Source organism: Salvelinus sp. IW2-2015, linkage group LG1 (assembly GCF_002910315.2).
Source record: "Salvelinus sp. IW2-2015 linkage group LG1, ASM291031v2, whole genome shotgun sequence".
Classification (NCBI taxonomy): domain Eukaryota; kingdom Metazoa; phylum Chordata; class Actinopteri; order Salmoniformes; family Salmonidae; genus Salvelinus; species Salvelinus sp. IW2-2015.
This window is the reverse complement of record NC_036838.1, coordinates 28226360-28252109: the sequence shown is the minus strand read 5'-3', so window position 1 is coordinate 28252109 and position 25750 is coordinate 28226360. Positions and strand designations below refer to the sequence as shown.

The 25750-nt window shown below is 41.6% G+C and overlaps 1 long non-coding RNA gene across 1 annotated transcript in view; it reads left to right on the top strand.

The window, feature by feature from the left end:
• Positions 1–20417, top strand: part of LOC139028391 (uncharacterized) — a 42983-nt gene extending 22566 nt beyond the window's left edge. Inside the window, exons 2-3 of the long non-coding RNA XR_011480608.1 lie at positions 19700–20031; positions 20150–20417. This is a non-coding gene — a long non-coding RNA (uncharacterized lncRNA). The remainder of the gene's footprint in view (positions 1–19699; positions 20032–20149) is intronic.
• Positions 20418–25750: the final 5333 nt, after the last annotated feature.

Sequence of the window (25750 nt, the reverse complement as noted above, 5' to 3'; positions counted from 1 at the left end):
ATAAACATTTGCAAAGGTAGTCAAACAGCCACCATTTCCAATAACATGCCAGGTTTATCTTAAACATATTACCTTATGAAAGTGTTCAAGATGACATAGTAAAACTGCATCACTCTGCACGTGAGTGAAAATGGATCCTTATGAAAACACTATGTCAAATTTCTGCCCTGATAGAGCTGCCCCAGTCAACTTTAAGTGCTGTTATTGTGAAGTGGAAACGTCTAGGAGCAACAACGGCTCAGCTGTGAAGTGGTAGGCCACACAAGCTCACAGAATGGGACCGGCGAGTCCTGAAGCACATAAAAATCATCTGTCCTCAGTTGCAAAACTCACTACCGAGTTCCAAACTGCCTCTGGAAGCAACGTCAGCACAATAACTGTTTGTTGGGAGCTTCATGAATCAGCTGCACACAAGCCTAAGATCACCATGCGCAATGCCAAGCMTCGGCTGGAGTGGTGTAAAGCTCGCCACAATTGGACTCTGAATCACACTTCACCATCTGGCAGTCCGACAGATGAATCTGGGTTTGGCAGATGCCAGGATCACTCTACTTGCCCGAATGCATAGTGCCAACTGCAACGTTTTGTGGAGGAGGAATAATGGTCTGTGGCTGTTTTCCGTGGTTTGGGCTAGGCCCCTTAGTTCCAGTGAAGGGAAATCTTAACGCTTCAGCATACAATGACATTCTAGATGATACTGTGCTTCCAACATTGTGGCAACAGTTTGGGGWAGGCCCTTTCCTGTTTCAGCATGACAATGCCCCCGTGCACAAAGCGAGTTCCATACAGAAATGGTTTGTTGAGATTGGTGTGGAAAACTTGACTGGCCTGCACAGAGCCATGACCTCAACCCCGTCGAACACCTTTGGGATGAATTGGAACGCCGAATGCGAGCCAGGCCTAATCGCCCAACATCAGTCCCCTACCTCACTAATGCTCTTGTGGCTGAATGGAAGCAAGTCCCCGTTGCAATATTTTAACATCTAGTGGAAAGTCTTCCCAGAAGAGTGGAGGCTGTTATAGCCAGTAACTGAAAGGTTGCCAGTAACTGAAAGGTTGCTAGATCGAATTCCCGAGCTGACAAGGTAAAAATCTGTCTRTCTGCCCCTAAACAAGGCGGTTAACCCACTGTTCCTAGGCCGTCATTGTAAATAACAATTTGTTCTTAACTGACTTGCCTAGTTAAATAAAGGTTACATTTTTTTAAATAAATAGCAGCAAAGGGGAGACCAACTCCATGATTTTGGAATGAGATGTTCGACGAATAGGTATCCACATACTTTTGGTCATGCAAGGTATAGCTGGTCATGGTTTTAATAGTGTTACTGAATAGGCTTGAGAATCAAGTGTAATGTGAAAGTCAACAACGCCATTTTTAGAAGTCCCTATAATAGTCTTAATGATCTACTTCCTGGAATAGCTGTTTTGGCTTCTTTGCCCTTTGCTTTAAATGTGCTTAGGCTACTTACTGAGTAAAAGTTTGAAAGAAAAGTATATCAACTGACCAAAATGTTAAGATCATTTGCAATTTGAAGATTTGAATGTGATATATTAGTCAAAGACAGTGTAGACTGCACCTACTGGGGTGGGAGGTAGCCTAATGGTTAGAGCGGTGGGCCAATAACCAAAAGGTTGCTGGATCAAATCCCTGAGCTGAGAAGGTAAACAGCTGTTGTTCTACTTCTAAACAAGGCAGTTAACCCACTGTTCCCAGGTAGGCTGTCATTGTAAATAAGAATTTGTTCTTAACTATTTGCCTAGTTAAAAAAAAGATATATATATTGTATGCATGTGTTGTCATAGGAAAAAATCATATTCCTTGTGTATGTGGACATTTGAGCGAAGTTCAAGATGCTCAGCCTTCTGGTCTGCCTAAATGGTGGATTTTGATGGGGATTTTTTATTATGTTACTTAGTATGAGGCAGGTGTGTGTCAATAGACTCAAGGATTTTAAAGGTGCAATATGCTGAAATCACTCTGCCATTTCCTGGTTGCTAAAATTWAAATAGTTTGCCCAATTTCAGTTTATGTGACAAAACAAGCACAAGAGAATCATTCTAAATGGCTGTGAAATACATTTTCAATGATAATATGAACAAATATTGTATTTTCAGTTGTTTGAAGCTGGTGTACAAAACCGAAAGTAAAAGACTCAAAAACGAAACTCAGGAAAGGGAAGCGTAGAAATAAGGCGCATAGAACATATTTACCACTTACTTCTTAGACTCACGTTCAATTTAAAATCACAGATCTATAACTCACTTTTCTATGTGAATTTGGTCAGGTTGTCATAAAAGTTACATATTGGAGCTTTAATTGCTCCGGAGTCGAGAATATTGGTATATATATCCAGTTACCAAAAAGCTGAACGGATAAAAAAGAGATATATTTGCAGGAGGGAGGAATTGCATTAAATCAAAATAATAATTTCCAATGATTTACCGTCTGCAAGGACGGATGCCGCTAGTCAATTATATTCCCATCATAAATCAAAGATCCCTGAGAAGAAAGAATTTAAACTAGACAGCACCCAGAGGGTGATAACACCTTTTGACAGGATTTCAGTACATCTGACATGAAAATCATTTCATGACACACACTCTCATAGCCCTTGGGCATTGGTCACCAACCTTTTCTGGGCCGAGATCAATTTCAGAGTAAAATGTTTTTATTCAACATGACTTATGCAACATTAACCTAAAAAACTGTTCTGTAGCAATGAGGTTTGTGCAGAGGCTATAGGCTCAATACATTAACACTGTATATTGGCTATTCTTGAATTGCCCTGCCAATGTTGTTCTTCTCAGACCATTTCAAAATTGTATTTCAAAACGTGAGGTATATGATCACACTGGTAATGTATAATTAGTGGTATTACTTGTGAGCCAGAAAWATAAATCATTAGCAGTTTTTTCTGTTCAGATTGATGAGGAAAAAAACGATTTAATCCATTTTAGAATGTGGCAAAAAATGCAAAAGACAAAAAAGGAACATGTTTAGGTGTGGCACACATTTAGCTGGATGTATCCACAACCGCATTCATCCAAAATGATTCAAACCCATTTAAGAAGGTCTAAATATTTCAACATAGTAATTTCTCACTCAGGATAAATCACAACTCAAAACATGAACTGAACTGTCGCTTGGGGCAAATAACTAACTCCTGAAGAGACACATTACCTAATTGTCCTGCATTTGTTATCACCAGAGAATCTGGAGGACTTATCATAAATCCAACCGACTGCTAGAAACTGACAGACAGAGAGCAGGAGGAGATTGTTGCCACTCCCTACAGCAGAAAACAGGCATTATCATACAGTGTGAAACTATTAATAATTCTGTACACAAATACACTGGTATCTTATGATCACAACATTTMAATAAAATGTTAAACTAGGATGATAGATTAGTACGATAAGTATGTGATTTTTTAGGTAACTAGAAAATAGTAGCCAATAGTATGTGTAGTACCTTAAAGGAGGACACGGGTGTTAGCTAATTTATGTGCAAGGATACAAGACTCATACTGTATGCCCCCAGAAAAGCAGCTAAACCCGTCTCAACCTCTGGTAGAGGGGAGGCCCCATCAGCGGTCTCACTAGACTAGTGTACGGAGAGTGTTGAGACATAGGCTAGGTCAGGACATAACTTTGTTCCAGTGTTGTTGACTACTGTAGACTACTAACACAGCAGGAATGAAGGAAGAAATCCCAGCTAACAATTCAAGCGAGAATGTTCCCCAGATGTTTGTGAGTGTTCAGTTTCCCGTTAGTTAGAACATTCTATGTATGTTAGCAAAAACCACCTGAGAACCTATTTATAATATAATACATAATAATGTTCTAGGCATTTTTCATGGGAACTTTGCAAGAACATTCATGTGTCCAGTTTTCTGAGGGTTAGGAGAATATTCCATCTACGTCCCACCAAAAATACACAGAACATGGTTCAAATCAAATCAAATTGTAGGTGTGGACAAACAGTGAAATGCCATGTTGTCAGAATATAAGATATGAATTAAGCAATAAGACATGCAAGGCAGTGCTGTATCATGAATACGGTCACAGGTAAATGGCGTACCGCACCCCAACGCTATAGCCAGTCAACCCATTTACCTTTCACTCTATTCATGATACAGCACTGCTTCCCGTGCGTTATTGCTTTTTTTTTWATACAACGGGTGGGTCTAATCCTGAATGCTGATTGGTTAAAACCGCATTCCAGCCGGTGTCTATTCCACAAGTTACCACAGGCTAAATCAGATTTTTTTAAATACCTATTTACTCTGTTCCATCTGACTGCGCAATCCACTGTCTCATCAGCCCAGCCAGTCAACTTATAAACGTGATCTCTACTATAAAAAGCATCTAGACATTATCTCACATTTCTTTTKGACTAACATGTTTAGTCTAACACTGTTTTCAACAGTGGATATTTGTATAAGCCTTGCTGTCAGTCTCTCCGACATTTGCAACATTGTTTCAATATTTAAATTCGATCTCCTGCTGTCCCATAGTAATGAACGAGTTGTGACGAGACAGGCAGGCAGGSAGCGTTTCTCAGCCAGTTGAAATCATGAATCAGCTGGCATCATTTTTATGTATGTATACAAAGAAATGTCAATAGAAAAAAAGGTAAAACGAAACGAAGTGCGGTTTGTTTGCAGTCTTTCCAGCTTCAGTGATTGTGTTAGCTGTGTTGTTGGCTACCTCCTCTGAAAACAGTGTACTGATGAGTGAGCACATTTTCTATGCCAGGCGAAATCGCGCCACATTAGCTCAATGTCACGGATGTATCCAAATCCTGGCTGCACTTCTTGACGTGTAAGCAAGGGATAAGAACGTTGCCAGCCAGTATGGCAATGGAACATTTAGAACGAACGACTGGGTCGTGTTCATAGGCACAGAACAAAAAGACTGAACGYCTGGGTCCTGTCTCTAGCAACCGAACCAATAGAACAAACGACCAGCCGGCTTGGGTAGCAACCTTCGATTTGTGTAMGGACTATGGGTGTGTTCATAAATTCACTCTGGCCATCCACTCCGATTTCAGAGCACTCTCGTCTGAGTGTGCCAGAGCGCAGAATAACTGATGAACGCCCGTTGAATATTACCGGTGTCATTAAACGTTGGCAAAAAAACTAAATTACATTGTTGCCAGCAGCACAGTTACAGTCCCCAACGCTCTGGATAACATGAAAACAGTAGCTAGCCAACGTTAGCCAGTTAGCTTGGGTGCGTGAGGCCAGAACTCTCTGATCAACCCTACACCTCMGCCAGAGCGRCCYWRGGYCGCTCTGAACGCTCCGAGAGCGAAACGCTCTGAATTTACMAAAGGACAATCTGACAACGCTRTGAATTTACAAACGCCCAAAGGGGCGCACTCTGGCACACCAGATTGAATTTATGAAAGCACCCAATATATTGTGGAAGGAATAAATAGTATGAATAAATTCATCAAAATAATGTTTTTAATGAAAATATGTCAGTCATTATTTGAATATGTTGGTAACCAGTTGTATAAAAGTGATAATGCCCTCAAAGCCTGGCACGTGCCAATATATCCTCCAAACACCGGATTGTCGGGCATTATCACTTAAATAAAACTGTTACCAATATATTAAAATAATTTATTTTGTCCCGTACACCAAACGCGATCACGACACGCAGGTTAAAATATCAAAACAAACTCTGAACCAATAACATTAATTTGGGGACAGGTCGAAAAGCATTAAACATGTATGGCAATTTAGCTAGTTAGCTTGCACTTGCTAGCTAATTTGTCCTATTTAGCTAGCTTGCTGTTGCTAGCTAATTTGTCCTGGGATATAAACATTGAGTTGTTATTTTACCTGAAATGCACAAGGTCCTCTACTCCTACAATTAATCCACACATAAAACGGCCAACCGAATCGTTTCTAGTCATCTCTCCTTCTTCCAGGCTTTTTCATCTTTGAACCTATATGGTGATCGGCATCTACACTTTCATAGTATTACGARGACAACCGGCAAAACAGTTCGTCTTTCAATGAGGAGATGGCACGTGGGTACCTGCTTCTATAAACCAATGAGATGGGAGAGGCAGGACTTTCAGTGCGATCTGCGTCAGAAATAGGAATGACTTATATTTTAGCCCTTGGCATCGCAGACGCTCGTTGGCGCGCYCGAGCAGTGTGGGTGCAATAATTTAATAACATGGATTTCTAAATATATTTTGCGACGCTCGCGCACGCAACGTGTCCGGTCTGGTCAGCATGTTAGTGGTGGTGAGTTAAGACAATCAGATCCCCAAAATGGGCACATTTATAAGCCTACATTTGCGCCCAGGCCAGGTAGCCTGGGCCTACTTCTATGCGTAATCAGGTGCACGTCCTTACTCAATATTGACAGGAGCGCTCCAAACAAAACACAATGAATAAATTAACAACTTGTAAATGGAATTAAATAAATCAAAACTTGTTTCTCACAAGTGTAGCCTAGGTTGTTAGCTCTACAAACATGTCTGCTCCGACAATGAGAACTGTAAAAGACTGTAATCATAATATATTGAATACATTAACAGATATTACGGTAACCAAACAAACATTGTAGATGAGAAATTATGGGAATTAAAAGTACATTTACTGGTGATACTGGTGTGCCATCCCCGCAGCCTCCACAATGGATGAATCCACTGAGACAGGCATCAATCAAAACATGTGCTATACATTTTTGTATTTTTTTTGCAACTGCTCGACTAAAAAATATTCTCRGTGGAACAACAGCCTATGGACCAAAAAATTGACCAGTCAACAAAATGGGGTCATCTCTACTCTCAGAATTTATTTGATTTACTTATTACAGCAATTTTATGGCTTTCTGTATAGTGGCCTAATGTTGGTGGGGCATTTTACCCATTTTTAATGTTACTCCTGAATCACTATGATCAGCAAAACAGTTTTTCTGAGTGTACTTTTAAAAGAGCTGAAATTTACTTTAAAGGGCATTCAGGCAACAGGTAGCCTAGTGGTTAGAGTTTAGGGTCAGTAACTGAAAGGTTGCTAAATTGAATCCCTGAGCTGACAAGGTAAAAATCTGTCGTTCTGCCCATGAACAAGGCACTGTTCCTAGGCTGTCATTGTAAATAAGAATTCGTTCTTAACTGACTTGCCTAGTTAGATGTAAGCAATAGGGCGAATTTTCATTTATCTGGTTGTTTCAGATCTACACAACAGGCTAGGGTATGCTTCTGGACAGGCCCTAACAATACTGGCCCAATGGCAACTGTTGGCAACTGTTGCAGTTAATTTACGGCAACTTGAGAACTTCTTGAAAACAATTTTAGGAAACTTGTGGCGAACATTCAGTATGAATATGCAAATTGGAGCAGGTTTTTGGTTACTGTGTTTTAAACAGTGACATGTATCTACACAAACCAAATCACAACTTTAAATTAACTTACTTCAGAGAAAAAAAACTATACATATTAAATGTAATAAATATACTAAAGATGTATTCAACGTCTTTAACAGATAAAAAAATAAATCCAATACAACTTGAAATCATCAGCATGGTAATAAGGAACATAGCAAAGACTGGATATTTCCCAAATAAATTGTTTATTTAATATTTGTGTTGCTACAACATTTACATGAGAGAAATGTGAACACTATGGGGATGTTGACCTTAGGCTCCTTAAAGGGACAACTACGAACTATTTACATGAGCAAAGTGATAACTGAGAAATAGATTAACCAATGGAAGTTTAAGATAATGAACACAATTATAATTAAAACAAAAAAATGTAAACCAGTTCAGAACTATTCCCTCTTTGAATGAACTTGAGATGGCGCCCTGTGGAAGTCCTTTATCCAAAGCGTGTTGAATGCATGCACTGAAACAATCAGAAAACAAAACACAATTAGGATCCCGAAAACAATTACTGAAAATAATTTATATTTTGCCATCTTAAAAAGGTAGAAATAGGCCTCCCGGGTGGCGCAGTGCCACCAGAGACTCTGGGTTCGAGCCCAGGCTCTGTCGCAGCCGGCCGCGACCGAGGTCCACCAGGCGATGTACAATTGGCCTAGCGTCGTCCGGGTTAGGGAGGGTTTGGCCGGTAGGGATATCCTTGTCTCATTGTGCACCACCACTGTGGTGGGCCGGGCACAGTGCATGCTGACCAGTTCACTAGGTGTACGGTGTTTCCTCTGACACATTGGTGTGGCTGGCTTCCGGCTTGGATGCGTGCTGTGTTAAGAAGCAGTGTGGCTTGGTTGGGTTGTGTTTCGGAGGACGCATGGCTCTCGACCTTCGTCTCTCCTGAGCCTGTACGGGAGTTGTAGCAATGAGACAAGACAGTAACTACTAATAATTGGATACCACGAAATTGTGGAGAAAAATAAATAAAGTAGAAATGTACTGTAGTTATCCAAAATGAATTCTTGTTACTAAAAAATGCTGGGTAAAAAATAACCACATTTTGTTAATTTTGTGTCAATATTGGACAAACACAGTAATTGATTAATTTATGTAATCTTTGGTTTATTTTCAGTGCCATCGTAATTTCAATTTTGCTTGCATATTTTTGCCTTTCTACTATTTCACCCCCTCCCTTTCCTACACACACAATCAAGATACAATGTTGAATTTCAAATACTTAATTACAGCCTGCATTTCAGAACATACATCACATCAGAGAATGTACAAGAATATATATATATATATATTTTAAATAGCACATCTAAAAAAGCCCTATTGCCCAAATATTTATTATTTTACAAGATAAGATTTCATAAGYTGATTATTAGAATTTATTTATATTATTTAACGAACCAAACATCCGACTAAAGTGTCAGTTGAACTTGATGTGCACACTCAGATTGCAAATAATATCAGTCTTATCCATAATAATCTCATAATGTATACTGAACCAAAATATAAACGCAACATGTAAAATATCGGTCCCATGTGTCATGAGATGAAATAAAATATTTACAGAAATTTTCCATACACACAAAAAGCTTTTCTCTGTGAAATTTGGTGCACAAATTTGTTTACATCCCTGTTAGTGACCAGAGTGGGCACATTTGCTAAATAACGTAACAGTAGAGCTGAAAATGCGATGGAAACCCATTTAACTTGTATTTTTTTACGTCATCAGCACAGCCTTTTCTCCGCAAAAAGTCAGTTTGCTGGAATCATCTCCGGTGGGAAAATGCGCATATTGTTTTAGGCAGATTTTTAAATATTTGCATGGAAATCTGTCGCAAATTGGATGGAAATGTTCCTAATGTCTTGGAGTGTGCAGATATGCGTAACAGATTTTGGAATAGTGTTTTATTCAAGGTTTACAAAATGCCATCTAATTTCCACATCAATCTCACTATTTAAACTTACAAGTTAATGATGGACTTTCTGGTCTCATTGAAGCTGGATCGGAATGTCTTCCTCTTGTAGACTGGTGTTGGGAGGACCACTGGCTGAAGTCTTAAAGCGATGTCAGCTTGTGTATCTGGAGAGAAGAATGTTTAGTGAATAACTTGATTGTTTCAGACTAAAAATGAATGAGCATCTGAGGCACCACCAGCAGGGTCATTTCGATTTTAAAAAAAAAAAAAAAATATTCACCTTTATTAACCAGGTAGGCAAATTGAGAACACGTTCTCATTTACAATTGCGACCTGTGCCAAGATAAAGCAAAGCAGTTCGACACATACAACAACACATAGTTACACATGGATTAAAAACAACATACAGTCAATAATACAGTGAAAAAATAAGTCTATATACAATGTGAGCAAGTGAGGTGAGATAAGGGAGGTGAAGGCAAACAAAAAATATATATATATATAATAAATAAAATATAAAAAGGCCATGGTGGCGAAGTAAAATACAATATAGCAAGTAAAAAATAAAAATAAAACACTGGAATGGTTGGTTTGCAGTGGAAGAAAGTGTAAAGTAGAGATAGAAATAATGGGGTGCAAAGGAGCAAATAAATAAATAAATTACAGTAGGTAAAGAGGTAGTTGTTTGGGCTAAATTATAGATGGGCTATGTACAGGTGCAATAATCTATGAGCTGCTCTGACAGCTGGTGCTTAAAGCTAGTGAGGGAGATAAGTGTTTCCAGTTTCAGAGATTTTTGTAGTTCGTTCCAGTCATTGGCAGCAGAGAACTGGAAGGAGAGGCGGCCAAAGGAAGAATTGGTTTTGGGGGTGACCGAGAGAGATATACCTGCTGGAGCGCGTGCTACAGGTAGGTGCTGCTATGGTGACCAGCGAGCTGAGATAAGGGGGGACTTTACCTAGCAGGGTCTTGTAGATGACCTGGAGCCAGTGGGTTTGGCGACGAGTATGAAGCGAGGCCAGCCAACGAGAGTGTACAGGTCGCAGTGGTGGGTAGTATATGGGGCTTTGGTGACAAAACGGATGGCACTGTGATAGACTGAATCCAATTTATTGAGTAGGGTTTTGGAGGCTATTTTGTAAATGACATCACCGAAGTCGAGGATTGGTAGGATGGTCAGTTTTACAAGGGTATGTTTGGCAGCATGAGTGAAGGATGCTTTGTTGCGGAATAGGAAGCCAATTCTAGATTTAACTTTGGATTGGAGATGTTGATGTGAGTCTGGAAGGAGAGTTTACAGTCTAACCAGACACCTAGGTATTTGTAGTTGTCCACATATTCTAAGTCAGAGCCGTCCAGAGTAGTGATGTTGGACAGGCGGGCAGGTGCAGGCAGCGATCGGTTGAAGAGCATGCATTTAGTTTTACTTGTATTTAAGAGCAATTGGAGGCCACGGAAGGAGAGTTGTATGGCATTGAAGCTCGAAATATACCTGCACATCTTGGGCCTGCTTCTCTCTGGGCTGGCAAAGCTACGATTTTTGTCCTTGAAGACCGCGATCCAGTTATCAGTGAGTTTCCCCGAGCAGTCCGGGTTTAAAATGTAGAAGTCCTGAGCAATCTGTAGTAAAGCAGACAATTACTTAAATATATTTTACAATAGATAACATTTACATATCTACAAACATTAATGGCATCACAGTTGCTCAGATCCACATGTTCCCAAAGTATTCACACCCAAAGCTGTTTCTAATGCTTGTGATACTGACTTCAAATTGTGTCATGTTGTAGCCAGAAAATTACATTTCCATTGCAGTTAATCACTAGTCTGGCTAACACCTAACTCTTGAAGTACTCCTGACTTCAGAGTCTGGAATGGCTCTTTGAGGTTGTCGGCACAATGCGTTGATAATGAAGGGGGCTGTGCTTTTACAGGTTGGTGCTCCTCTGTGTCTTTCTCACTCAAACACCCACAGCCACTGAGCGCCACCCCCCTTCTATTACAATGGTAGAATTATCAAATCCAAACAATGAGAGATCTCAAACCCGAAGAAAAATCTACTTTTGAGAGAACCAATCAAACCCCGTTGCACAATTTATTAGCGAATATCGCATTAACATACAACCTCCTTTCCAGACCAGTGTGGTTACAGCTCCCCCTGTGCTGTGAGTCACGTGGGTTGTCTCAGCCAGGCTAGTTCATCACAACAAACAGGATCAAATTCAAGTCTAATGTTTATGTAAAACATTTAACCCACCATGCCTGGAGTATCCAGCGGAAGCCGATACTCTTGGACTATCTCGGACTGTCTTGGCCTCATTCAGTCTGGTCCACTGAGCCCTCTGGATCGCGGTCTCCTTCATGTACTCCGCAACCTGGTTTGCCGACCAGATGTTGTTCAGCCACTTGGTCCTCTGGGCTGCCTTCTCACATATGACTGTTGTGAGCACAAAGTATTCAATGAATTATCAATCCTTTTTAACAAAGTTTTCAAAATGCACATCTTTCAACGTGTACCTGGCAAGACCCGGCTACTGCTCCTGCTTGGTGTGTTGCTTGGTGTGTCCACAGTCCTATGTATTCGTCTGTGTGTCCCCAAGGACCTCCTCTCGTGTATAATAAAGGTGACGTTTACAGAATACTCACTGTGTGTAAGGCTTTTATGTRATTTKACTTTAGGATATAGTCAAACCGTACTAAAGCAAGTGTGTTTCCTGGTCCATCTCTTCCGCTACGAAAGAGAGGGTAAAAGGGGTACCTAATCAGTTGCATAACAGAATGCATTAAACCAAAATGTGTCTTCTGCATTCAACGCAACCCCTCTGAATCAGAGAGGTGCTTCCTTATTCGACYTCCAGTGAGCAGTTGTTGTTGGAGGTTAACTGCCTTGCTCAAGGGCAGAACGGCATATTTTTCCACCTTGCTGGCTCGGGGATTTGAACCAGGGACCTATCAGTTACTGGGCCAACACTCTTGACCGCTAGGCTTAACTGCTWACGGGGAGATTAAAGGAATAGTTTCACCCACATTTCTAAAWTAAATACTTTGAGGGAAGGGTTGATAAGCCAGGTCAAATGGGAGTGACCCGTCAGCCAAAGGGTCACATTTACATTTACATTTAAGTCATTTAGCAGACYCTCTTATCCAGAGCGACTTACAATATTTCTGTATACTATCTGCTGCTGTTGTGCCCTTGAGCAAGGCACTTTACCCCTTAGTGCGCATGAGCTGCTCCRAGCCTGTGATGTGTGTGTTGTATGTCAGGTTGGACACTGACAGAATGTCTGTGCAAATAAAGCAAGTCCAATAAAGCAAGTATGGTAAAATGAAGGCCAGATTATCTATGGTAGCTGTGCATGTAATGTATCTAGTCCCAAAGTGGCTGCATGGTTCTAAGTGGCTCTGGTGAAGTTAAGTGTAAATGAGGACTTGGTGGACTGTATATTCTTTAGGTTAGGTTTTACTTTGTGTTCGCTCCCGTGTGCCYGTAAGGGCACAGATGACAGACAGGTAGGATTCCAGTTGAGGTGGCTTAATAATGCTGAAGATGCACAGGCACGGAACAGCACCACAGAGAGTATGTAGTATAGATGGGCTAAGACACTGTAACGCTCGTCCTCCTCCTCGTCTGAGGATGAGCAAGGATCGGACCAATATGCAGCGTGGGTTGAATACATCATAATTTTAATAATAATAATAACGAAGACGAAAATACACTTGAACAAACTACAAAATAATAAACGACGTGAACAGACCTGTACTTGAGAACATAAAACAAGAACGCACGAACGTACGAATGCACGAACAGGAACGAACGAACGAACGAACGAACGAATGAACGAACGAACGAACGAAACAGTCCCGTGTGGCACAAACACTGACACAGGAACAATCACCCACAAACAAACAGTGTGAACAGCCTACCTTAATGGGGTTCTCAATCAGAGGAAACGTAAAACACCTGCCCCTGATTYAGAACCATATCAGGCTAATTGAAGAGAACCCAACATAGAAACACATAACATAGAATGCCCACCCAGCTCACGTCCTGACCATACTAAACAAAGACAAAATAKAGGAAATAAGGTCAGGAACGTGACAGACACTTAGTAGTCTGGCAACTTGCTTCAACCAAAGTGTGTGTGTGGTCTGCAAGTAAGGAGATAAATAAAGATACTATAGTGAATGATTGAATACAATCTCCAATTCACATCACATATAAACAATATGCATGGCTATAAAATGACTGATTACTTAATGCTATGCAGGACCATACAGAGKAATAAAACGTGACCCTGACTGCACTAATTTGAGATCATAGGGGTGCCGCCGCAGGTGTACTACAAAGCATAGCACCATCATTTTCAATACAGGGKTACAATTGCACAATGAACTTGAATACCTCTAAACACTGAAATACAATGTAATACCATACACGTATACAATTACAGAGCATATAAACAATGCACTCGGGGACATTATCCTATAAAAACACAGGGTTAAATGTCCGAAATGACATGACAACCAAAACAGAGCTAMCCAGCATACAATAGTAAGCTCACAGAATAAACTACTAYTTAGCATAACCATAAATATGACATTATCGTCGRYGAGTGCATCTTAAGACATAAACTACATGAAAGATATGAAATACAGTACCAGTGAAAAGTTTGGACACACCTACTCATTCAAGGGTTTTTCTTWATTTTTTTACTATTTTCTACATTGTAGATTAATAGTGAAGARATCCAAACAATGAAATAACACATATGGAATCAGTAACCAAAAAAGTGTTAAACTAAGCAAAATATATTTTWGATTCTTCAAAGTAGCCACAGCTATGCACACTCTTAGCATTCTCTCAACCAGCTTCATGAGGTAGTCACCTGGAATGCATTTCAAGTAACAGGTGTACCTTGCTAAAAGTTATTTTGTGGAATTTCTTTCCTTCTTAATGCGTTTGAGCCAATCAGTTGTGTTGTGACAACGTTGGAGTGTATARAGAAGATAGCCCTATTTGGTGAAAGACCAAGTCCATATTATGGCAAGAGCAGCTCAAATAAGCAAAGAGAAACGACAGTCCACCATTACTTTAAGACATGAAAGTCAGTCAATGCGGAACATTTCAAGATCTTTCAAACTTTCTTCAAGTGCAGTCGCAACAACAATCAAGCGCTATGAGGACCGCCACAGGAAAGGAAGAACCAGAGTTACCTCTGCTGCAAAAGGATGAGTTCCTTAGAGTTACCAGCCTCAGAAATTGCAGCCCAAATAAATGCTTCACAGAGTTCAAGTAACAGACACATCTCAACATCGACTGTTCAGAGGAGACTGTATGAATCAGGCCTTCATGTTCGAATTGCTGTACAGAAACCACTACTAAAAGACACCAAAAAGAAGAAGAGACTTGCTTCGGCCAAGAAACACGAGCAATGGACATTAGACAGGTGGAAATCTGTCCTTTGGTGTGATGAGTCCAAATTTGAGATTTTTGGTTCCAACCGTCWATGTGAGACACAGAGTTTAAAGAATGATTCATCTAACTTTTGATGTGGTTGAACCTTTGATGTCTCACCTGCTTGTCAAGACCAAGCAAGATGAACATGAAGAAGAAATATATGTACCACAGCTGAGGTAAAGGCAACCGCATGAGGATAGGCTATGAACGCCAGGCCAGAACCTGTAGCAATGTGGAAACATGCACTTCCTCATTTTCATACATACATAAATAACCATCAATTATGGAAGTATTGTTACATATGTAAGTTAGTGTTGGCCTGGTCCCAGATCTGTMTGTGTTGTCTTGCCAACTCCTATGGTCATTGTCACAGGAAGTTGGCAAGACAMCACAAACTGATCTGGCACCAGACAAGGAAGTTAGTGGTACTCTTACCAGATGCTGTAACTTCAGAAATGAGCAGCCCCTGTTCATATGACATGAAGCCCAACACAGAGAAGATAGCAAACCCAGCAACAAAGCTTGGATCGTCCATTCACCAAATACACTACGAATGTGTCCACCTAAATGAGGTAAAACTGGTATGAAAAGGTAAGATCAGCTCAGGTCAAATCTCATAGATTGAACTTCTTCTGTACAGGAATTCAAATAACTACATTTTAGATAAGCTAAAACTTCAGAGAATGGACAATAAAGAAGAGAAGGCAGAACCATGCTAGCCTTAACAGCCAAATGCAGACATTTTTATATCAATATCAAATAATTTATGGGTAACAAGTAAGTACCTTACTGTAATAGAGTTCCATTAAAATGGGCAAAAATAGCTTATTAGCAAAAAAKTATGACTCAAGTAAGAATTTTGCTAGAACTCTCTGGGTGTGGTCTGAGTGGAGAAGGGACAACTGAAAACTAGCTGGTATTGGCAGAGAGGTTTAGTTATTGGTCTATAAAAAATATACCACATGGTGATCTCACCATGGAAAGCCAAAACTCCCGCCCATGCAAACCTGCTGATTAGAAGGTCATGTGTAGATTATATTTTCAACCAGCAACTATCAGGAAATAACACTGAACATTCATGGAACYTCCTCTGAACGTTACTAAAGTTTTCTTGTGGTTTTTATGGAAAGTTTTCTTTGTGTTCTGAGAAAGGAATTTAAAACTTATTGATGTTAAAGGTAGACTCAGTGATATGACGTAGATGCAGAAAGTAAACCGCATAGTGGGTCAATTTCCGCAACTACTAAGAGTTGACACGTGAGGCTCAACATCTCCACTGTTGTGGTCCCGTGGCTACCACGCTATGAACAGCCTAAAGCGAACCCGTGCGCATGCGCAGATAGTGTGTGTGTGACCGTGTGAGAGCAAAGTCTTGCATCTCGCTCATCTCAATATCTGCGGTGCTGCTCGTGGCAACGTCATTTCGCTGAGTCTACCTTTAATGTGAATTTTTTTTATTTTTAGAACAATCCCAGAATATTGCCAAGAACTGACATAAAAGAGAACCATACATTCTTTGAACGTTCTGAGAACATCACTTAAATCACACAATTTTTGAGAATGTWCCCAGAATGTAGTAAACATATTACATTAAATATAACCACATGGGAATTTGTTTGGAATGTTCTGTGGAAGTACTGAAATTCCCACACAAGAACATTGTTTCTTAATGTTCTCGGAACAATATGTGAACATTACTTTAAATATAACCATGAGAAAACCTGTAGGAAACGTTATGCTGAAGTATTGAAATTCCCACRGTAGAACGTTCTGAGAAACATATGGTTCTCAGAACGTTATGCGCTAGCTGGGTTACATCTGTCTCATCCTGCCAAAGGACATCTGCTGTTTTATCACCACATACCAGACACACCRCATTACCTCTCCTTAGACTTACCGATTGACTCAGCAGGACATGAAGAGAGGAAAATACTTAAATGATCAATTTCACACCTGGGTTGGCCTGGATCAATGTTAACYCTGTCACCCAATATTATGCGTTTTTATTTTTCTTGCCTAGGCATACAAGATAAGCTTGGTTATTATGTATGGCTTAATGTTGTAATAAAACAGCAATAAATAAGTTAAATAAATGGTCTTTCCCTAAAGGTAAAGTTTAAAGTTTAGATAAAAGCATCTGCCAAGAGGCAAATATTATTCTAATGATATAACAGCTGGTGTGAGTGAAGATGATCTTCAACACACATTTCTGATTGCTGCTCTGGGTAGACACCCAAAGGATTTGGTTTTATATCTGGCTTCAGTGACATCTCAACAGGACACAGTGACATGGACTTCAGACAGCCGAGACAAACTTTCTCAAGCAAGATACTATGTATCAGAATTGTAACCGTGACCAAGGGACGGGGCGCCAAAACAAATCAATTGGACAAGCATTTGATTTCCATAGGGGGRACGTTTTTTTTTCCATGGGACCTGCTACACATTTTTTTCATGGGTTTTAAAATAAAGACGTAATTTAACTGTAAAAATGTTGTYGAAATTACCACCAGGGACACCTGAGGTCAATACTAAATGAATCATTATTTATTAACAGCAAGCTGGAAAGGTCACAGTCAAACAGATGCATAAAATACCAGTCTGAAGTGAGCTACACCAGGGCAGTCCTGTTAGTTCTCTTATATACTGCTTACATTGACAAGTTATATTTGCATGATTTAGCTTATTCATTATTCATCATTAATTCATCATTCATGTTTGTTTCATGTATGTGATTGACTAATACCGCACGAGGCTTCTTCTCTCCAAGCTGAGACCTTGAAACTGAGATATTCCCACGGTACTGCTGCCCTTCCATGCACCAGTTCCGGAGGTCTACGTCACCGGCCTCTAGGCATCAGTGAACTGTCTCATTACGCACACCTATTCCAATTCCCCTGATTAGTAATTGTATATAGTTTAAGTCGGAAGTTTACGTACACCTTAGCCAAATACATTTAAACTCAGTTTTTTCACAATTCCTGACATTTAATCCTAGTAAAAATTCCCTGTCTTAGGTCAGTTAGGATCACCCCTTATTTTAAGAATGTGAAATGTCAGAATAATAGTAGAGAGTGATTTATTTCAGCTTTTATTTCTTTCATCACATTCCCAGTGGGTCAGAAGTTTACATYCACTCAATTAGTATTTGGTAGCATTGCCTTTAAATTGTTTAACTTGGGTCAAATGTTTCGGGTAGCCTTCCACAAGCTTCCCACAATAAGTTGYGTGAATTTTGGCCCATTCCTCCCGACAGAGCTGGTGTAACTGAGTCAGGTTTCTAAGCCTCCTTGCTCGCACACACTTTTTCAGTTCAAACACCAAAACAATATTGATTTGTCCTGTATTTCAGTCAGACATTCCAACCTGTCTCTTGCAGTCAGGTTGCACTTATGAAAATATATATATCATAAGGATGTGGTAGCTAAGCCTACTGGTCATATTAAACACTTCTCCAATTGTTGTTGAGATCTGATATTCTGCGCAGAGCAGAGAAAGACCAATTTCATAGGCAATTGTCAACCAATCCTATTTCTCAAATAATTTAGGGCTAAATTCCAGCTAAACTTGAAAAGGACAGTAGGCCTAACTACTTACAAAAAGCGCGCTTCTGATGAAGAGCTACAAAAGTAAATGGGTGTATTATACTGAAGGAGAGCCTATAAGGTAATTTCATCAAATGTGAGGCTTTCCATGCTCATTAGTTGCTCATTCAACATACAGTATTTGCTGCTACCTCATTCAATCCCATTTTAAAAGTCTCCCTAACTGATTTACATTCCCTGAGACCAACCAGAAATGTTTCATTGGCCAAATATTTTCATAAGGCCACACATGTGGTCTCTCATTTCTACATCCCCAAATTTTGCACAAGGCAAAAGAGTAGGCTATAGGTGCGCTTCAATTGCTTGTTCAGTGCAATGGACAACAGCGGTGTATTGCTGCCAGAGCCACCCATTCCTCACAATGGTGCTTGTTTAGTAGGCCTAAAGTTACATCAAAGCTGAATCAATGTCTTGGAAGATCGCATAATGATTCATTTGATTTCTACATAACATAATAAAATATAATAGCATAGTATAACTTCACTGTTGTTACACTAAAAACACCACCTAATTTCTCATGAGATGTATAGGATGGTTAGCTAAATAGTCAAAAAAAAATGAATGGGCCAAAACTTAACAGAGTGTGCCAGTGGTGTGCATGTAAGTGTATGCACAGCTGTGTTCTAGAATATTGGACAGTTGGCTTTCATACATTTTGAATTCTCAGCGCAGCMCAAGCAATTTCTCCAAGTGTCAACACATTCAAAAGACTAGAGGATGAGTACCAGAGCCGCGTTGGTTGGGAATTTGGGCTGTGTGTCACCTGCAGATTGTGGTCTCAGAGCCGCATAGCTACGTCAACAGCATCCGTGGACTATGGTTAACACTTCAGGCCTGTCCATAACGCTGGCCCTGACCATGAATAATGTATAATTGGCTCCAGAGGCTTCACCTTCAAAATGTGTTGGTATAAGCCTTAGACCAATTTGTGTCTTGTTCTGGATTAATCAAGCATTCTTATCTCTAKTTGATTGATTAAATAACACATCTTTAATTAAATAAATCCTTTGGATATTGACTTAACTGTAACTCTCCAAGATGGTCTAAATCAAACACTAATCCCTGAGAACAGCCTTCAGGACTAGGGTTGGGTTGGACAACCTGCCTTCCTCAACACTGTTTTACAGACAGACATATTGAGATGTTTTAGATATCATATTATAAAGAGAGAATACTGTAGTTGTCCAGTTCAGTGGTAAAGTGCAGTTCCACGGGGCCCCGCATGGTCCAAGCAAGGGGGCAGAGAGAAAAATGTGCGGTTTTATAGATAAACTAATGCTATTTTACCTTTTTTGCCGTGAGGCTAGGTTAAAATGTTGCCAGGACCAGCAAGGGGAGTGGGCCCGATTCTTTCCTTGGGCTGAATACGCCCAGAATTCATTGCGACACTCCTCCACCGGGCTGACTCCTTTCCAGTGTYTTCTGGGTTATCAGCCAGCCCTGGATCCGTGGACTCCGAGACAGACCTAAGCTCCTGCGGTGGACGAGTGGTTCAGGCACGGTATGGAACGATGCCTACGTGAAACTCCAGCGCGCCGTCAGAAAGAGCAGCCGGATCGCCACCTTAGTGAGGKTCCTGTGTTCCATCCTGGTGACCGCGTCTGGTTCTCTACCAGGAACCTCCCGCTCAGCCTMCCCTGTAAGAAGCTGAGTCCCCAGTTTGTGGGGCCATTCAAGGTCCTCCGAAGGGTCAACAAAGTAACTTACAGATTACAACTCCCCACTAACTACCGGATCTCTCATGTTTCCCTCCTCAGGCCGGTGGTTCCTGGTCCTTTGGCTGATGCCGTCCCCCACGACACCCCTCCACCTCCCTTGGGTATCAAGGGGAGCCCCGCCTTAGCCGTCAGATCACTCCTGGACTCCCGACGTCATGGGGGTCGGCTCCAAAACCTGGTGGACTGGGAGGGGCACGGTCCAGAGGAGAGGTGCTGAGTTCCGGTAGACGACATTCTAGATCCCACATCATCCGAGAATTTCACCTTCGCCATCCGGACCAGCCCGCTCCTCGCCCTCGGGGCCGTCCTCCTGNGGCACAGTCAACTTACTGTATGTAAACTTATGACCCACTGGAATTGTGATACAGTGAATTGTAAGTGAAATAATCTGTCTGTAAACAATTGTTGAAAAATTACTTGTGTCATGCACAAAGTAAATGTCCTAACCAACTTGCCAAAACTATAGTTTGTTAACAAGAAATTTGTGGAGTGGTTGAAAAACGAGTTTTAATGACTCCAACCTAAGTGTATGTAAACTTCCGACTTCAACTGTATGTGCCCTCTGTTCACCATTGTCTGGTCAGTTATTGTTCCCATGTCCGTTGGTCTTGTGAGTACCTGTGCTTGTGGTTTCGGTTTTCGTGCTGCGTGTATTGTGAACTCGTTATTACGGATCTCGTCCCTTGAATTATTGTGCACTTGTTATTACGGGTCTCGTCCCGTGTATTTATTAGAGGTTGAACCTCGCTCTTTTGTTTGGGCTTCGTCCCCGTGCCTTTCATGGTATGTTGTATTTTTGGGTAGAGTATTAAAACCCCCTATTACGTATTCCTGCGCCTGTCTCCAATCATTTATACGTGACAGAATAACCAACCCTAAATGGAGACAGCGGGAATGGCCCGTCCGACGCCGCTGCAACTTCGGCAGTTGCAACTGGCACGTCCGACGCCGCAACTGGTCCGTCTGACGCCTCCACTACTTTGGTAGCTGCAACTGGCCCTGACCGACCCGCACCACATCCCTGTGGTCATCCTCAAGGCCGGTGTCGTCCCGCTGCTAGTGCAGCGCGTCAGGGGGAGGGGGGTACTGTCACAGATTCCCCCGGTACCCCTGCTCAATCCGTGCACCAGCTCCGGAGGTCTATGTCACCGGCCTCTAGGCGTCACTGAACTGTCTCATTACGCACACCTGATTCCCTTTCCCCTGATTAGTAATTGTATATATGTGCCCTCTGCGCACCATTGTTTTGTCGGTTATTGTTCCCATGTCCGTTTAGCTCTGTGAGTACCTGTGCTTTGTTATTTTGGCTTTTGTGCTGCGTGTATGGTGCACTTGTTATTACGGGTCTCGTCCCGTGTATTGTTGTGCATTTGTTATTATAGGTCTCGCCCCGTGTAGTGTATTGCGGGTTTCATCCTGTGTATATATTAGAGGTTTTACCTCGCTCTTTTGTTCGGGTTACATCCCTGTGTTTTTGTATATGTGTTTGTTTTGGGCTTCATCCCCGTGCTTTTTCATGGCATGTTGTATATTAAACCCCCCCATTTACAAATTCCTGCACCTGTCTCCAATCATTTATACAATGTGACAGATATCCCTTTCCGTTCTCAAAACAATGTTCTGGGCGTACTGCCAAATTGCAGAAACTGATAACGAGGATTCCTCCCAGGCGCGATCAATCAGTCACTTGCATGAACCCAGTCGAATTGGTTGTTAGAAAAGCACAAACATAAAATTTTCCTGAAGTTACAGCCAGTAATGATGTTTTCATCTGATTGTCAAGCAAATCACTTTAAAAAGTAGGTTAACTTCAAACAATCGTCCAAAATAATTCCAGCAGTTGAACAGTGCATCGTGTGAACCCACCAACAATGTTTAAAAACCATGTTGTTTTAATTCCGTTTTTTCTGGTGTTGCTGCAGCATCCTGAGCACCCCTACTTCCCGCGGCTATGGCACCAACTCTCCTTCAATTTGGAATGGGCTGAAACTATCTCACCGGAGAGAGCATCCAAGTGAGCAAAACAGCACCCCTCTGTCTTACTATATGTATGACATGCCTTACTCTTTTTGGCCAGACAGCATCAGATACATGGACTACACATACTGAGACAGAGGGGCACTGTTTCACTCGCTCGGATGCTTTATTGTTTTCTATGCGCATCTCGGTTAAATAAATGATCAATGGGCAAGGAGGTACGGTAGGGCATGCCAGGTCTAGGGGTGACCACATGTCCCTGATTGTGTGGGACAGTCCCGCATTTTGTCCCTTTTTTCCCACAACCAAACAATCATGTACCGCACTTTATCAACAAATTCAAACACCAAAAAATATTGATTTGTCCTGTATTTCAGTCAGACATTCCAACCGGTCTCTTGCAGTCAGGTTGCACTTATGAAAATATATATATCATAAGGATGTGGTAGCTAAGCCTACTGGTCATATTAAACACTTCTCCAATTGTTGTTGAGATCTGATATTCTGCGCAGAGCAGAGAAAGACCAATTTCATAGGCAATTGTCAACCAATCCTATTTCTCAAATAATTTAGGGCTAAATTCCAGCTAAACTTGAAAAGGACAGTAGGCCTAACTACTTACAAAAAGCGCGCTTCTGATGAAGAGCTACAAAAGTTGTATCGTGTTGACTAATACCGCACGAGGCTTCTTCTCTCCAAGCTGAGACCTTGAAACTGAGATATTCGCCACGGTACTGCTGCCGCTTCCATGCACCAGTTCCGAGGTCTACGTCACCGGCCTCTGGCATCAGTGAACGTTCTCATACGCACACCTATTCCAATTCCCCCTGATTAGTAATTGTATATAGTTTAAGTCGGAAGTTTTACGTACACCTTAGCCAAATACATTTCAACTCAGTTTTCACAATTCCTGACATTTAATCCTAGTAAAAATTCCTGTCTTAGGTCAGTTTAGGATCACCCCTTATTTTAAGAATGTGAATGTCAGATAAAGTAGGAGAGATGATTTTTTACAGCTTTTATTTCTTTCATCACATTCCCAGTGGGTCAGAAGTTTACATACACTCAATTAGTAATTTGGTAGCATTGCCTTTATATTGTTTTAAACTTGGGTCAAAGTTTTCGGTAGCCTTCCACAGCTTCCCACAATAGTTGGGTGAATTTTGGCCCATTCCTCCGACAGAGCTGGTGGTAACTGAGTCAGGTTTCTAAGCCTCCTTGCTCGCCACACACTTTTTCAGTTCAAAACACCAAAACAATATTGATTTGTCCTGTATTCAGTCAGACATTCCAACTGTCTCTTGCAGTCAGGTTGCACTTATGAAAATTATTATCATAAGGATGTGGTAGCTAAGCCTACTGGGTCATTTAAACATTCTCAATTGTTGTTGAGATCTGATATTCTGGCGCAGGCAGAGAAAGACCAATTTCATAGGCAATTGTCAACCAATCCTATTTCTCAAATAATTTAGGGCTAAATTCCAGCTAAACTTGAAAAGGACAGTAGGCCTAATACTTACAAAAAGCGCGCTTCTGATGACAGAGCTACAAAAGTAATGGGTTTGTATTCACTGAAGGAGAGCCCTATAAGGTTAATTTCATCAAATGTGAGGCCTTTCCATGTCTCATTAGTTGCTCATTCAACATACAGTTTTTGCTGCTACCGTCATTCAATCCCATTTTAAAGTCTCCCTAACTGATTTACATTCCCTGAGACCAACCAGAAATGTTTCATTGGCCAAATATTTTCATAAGGCCACACATGTGGTCTCTCATTTCTACATCCCAAATTTGCACAAGGCAAAAGAGTAGGCTATAGGTGCGCTTAATTGCTTGTTCAGTGAATGGACAACAGCGGTGTATTGCTGCCAGAGCCACCCATTCCTCACAATGGTGCTTGTTTAGTAGGCCTAAAGTACATCAAGCTGAATCAATGTCTTGGAAGATCGATAATGATCCATTTGATTTCTACATAACATAATAAATATAGATAGCAATAGTATAACTTCACTGTTGTTACACTAAAAAACCACCTAATTTCTCATGAGAATGTATAGGATGGTTAGCTAAATAGTCAAAAAAATGATGGGCAAACTTAACAGAGTGTGCCAGTGGTGTGCATGTAAGTGTATGCACAGCTGTGTTCTAGAATATTGGACAGTTGGCTTTCATACATTTTGAATTCTCAGCGCAGCTCAAGCAATTTCTCCAAGTGTCAACACATTCAAAAGACTAGAGGATGAGTACCAGAGCCGCGTTGGTTGGGAATTTGGGCTGTGTGTCACCTGCAGATTGTGGTCTCAGAGCCGCATAGCTACGTCAACAGCATCGTGGACTATGGTTAACACTTCAGGCCTGTCCATAACGCTGGCCCTGACCATGAATAATGTATAATTGGCTCCAGAGGCTTCCCTTCAAAATGTGTTGGTATAAGCCTTAGACCAATTTGTGTCTTGTTCTGGATTAATCAAGCATTCTTATCTCTAATTGATTGATTAAATAACACATCTTTAATTAAATAAATCCTTTGGATATTGACTTAACTGTAACTCTCCAAGATGGTCTAAATCAAACCTAATCCCTGAGAACAGCCTTCAGGACTAGGGTTGGGTTGGACAACCTGCCTTCCTCAACACTGTTTTACAGACAGACATATTGAGATGTTTTAGATATCATATTAATAAAGAGAGAATACTGGTAGTTGTCCAGTTCAGTGGTAAAGTGCAGTTCCACGGGGCCCGCATGGTCCAAGCAAGGGGCAGAGAGAAAAATGTGCGGTTTTATAGATAAACTAATGCTATTTTACCTTTTTTGCCGTGAGGCTAGGTTAAAATGTTGCCAGGACAGCAAGGGGAGTGGGCCCGGATTTTTCCTTGGGCTGAATACGCCCAGAATTCATTGCGACACTCCTCCACCGGGCTGACTCCTTTCCAGTGTTTCTGGTTATCAGCCAGCCCTGGATCCGTGGACTCCGAGACAGACCTAAGCTCCTGCGGTGGACGAGTGGTTCAGGCCACGGTATGGAACGATGCCTACGTGAAACTCCAGCGCGCCGTGAAAGAGCAGCCGGATCGCCACCTTAGTGAGGCTCCTGTGTTCCATCCTGGTGACCGCGTCTGTTCTCTACCAGGAACTCCCGCTCAGCCTCCCTGTAAGAAGCTGAGTCCCAGTTTGTGGGCCATTCAAGGTCCTCCGAAGGGTCAACAAAGTAACTTACAGATTACAACTCCCACTAACTACCGGATCTCTCATGTTTCCCTCCTCAGGCCGGTGGTTCCTGGTCCTTTGGCTGATGCCGTCCCCACGACACCCCTCCACCTCCCTTGGGTATCAAGGGGAGCCCCGCCTTAGCCGTCAGATCACTCCTGGACTCCCGACGTCATGGGGTCGGCTCCAAAACCTGGTGGACTGGGAGGGGCACGGTCCAGAGGAGAGGTCTGAGTTCCGGTAGACGACATTCTAGATCCCACATCATCCGAGAATTTCACCTTCGCCATCCGACCAGGCCCGCTCCTCGCCCTCGGGGCCGTCCTCCTGGCCGGCATCATCCTGCGACTGGAGCCACGTGTCTGGAGGGGGGGGGGGGGGGGGGGTGTACTGTCACGTCAACTCCTGCTCCGGCGCTTGACGTCGCAGGTCTACTAACCACCGGTCTTGCAAACG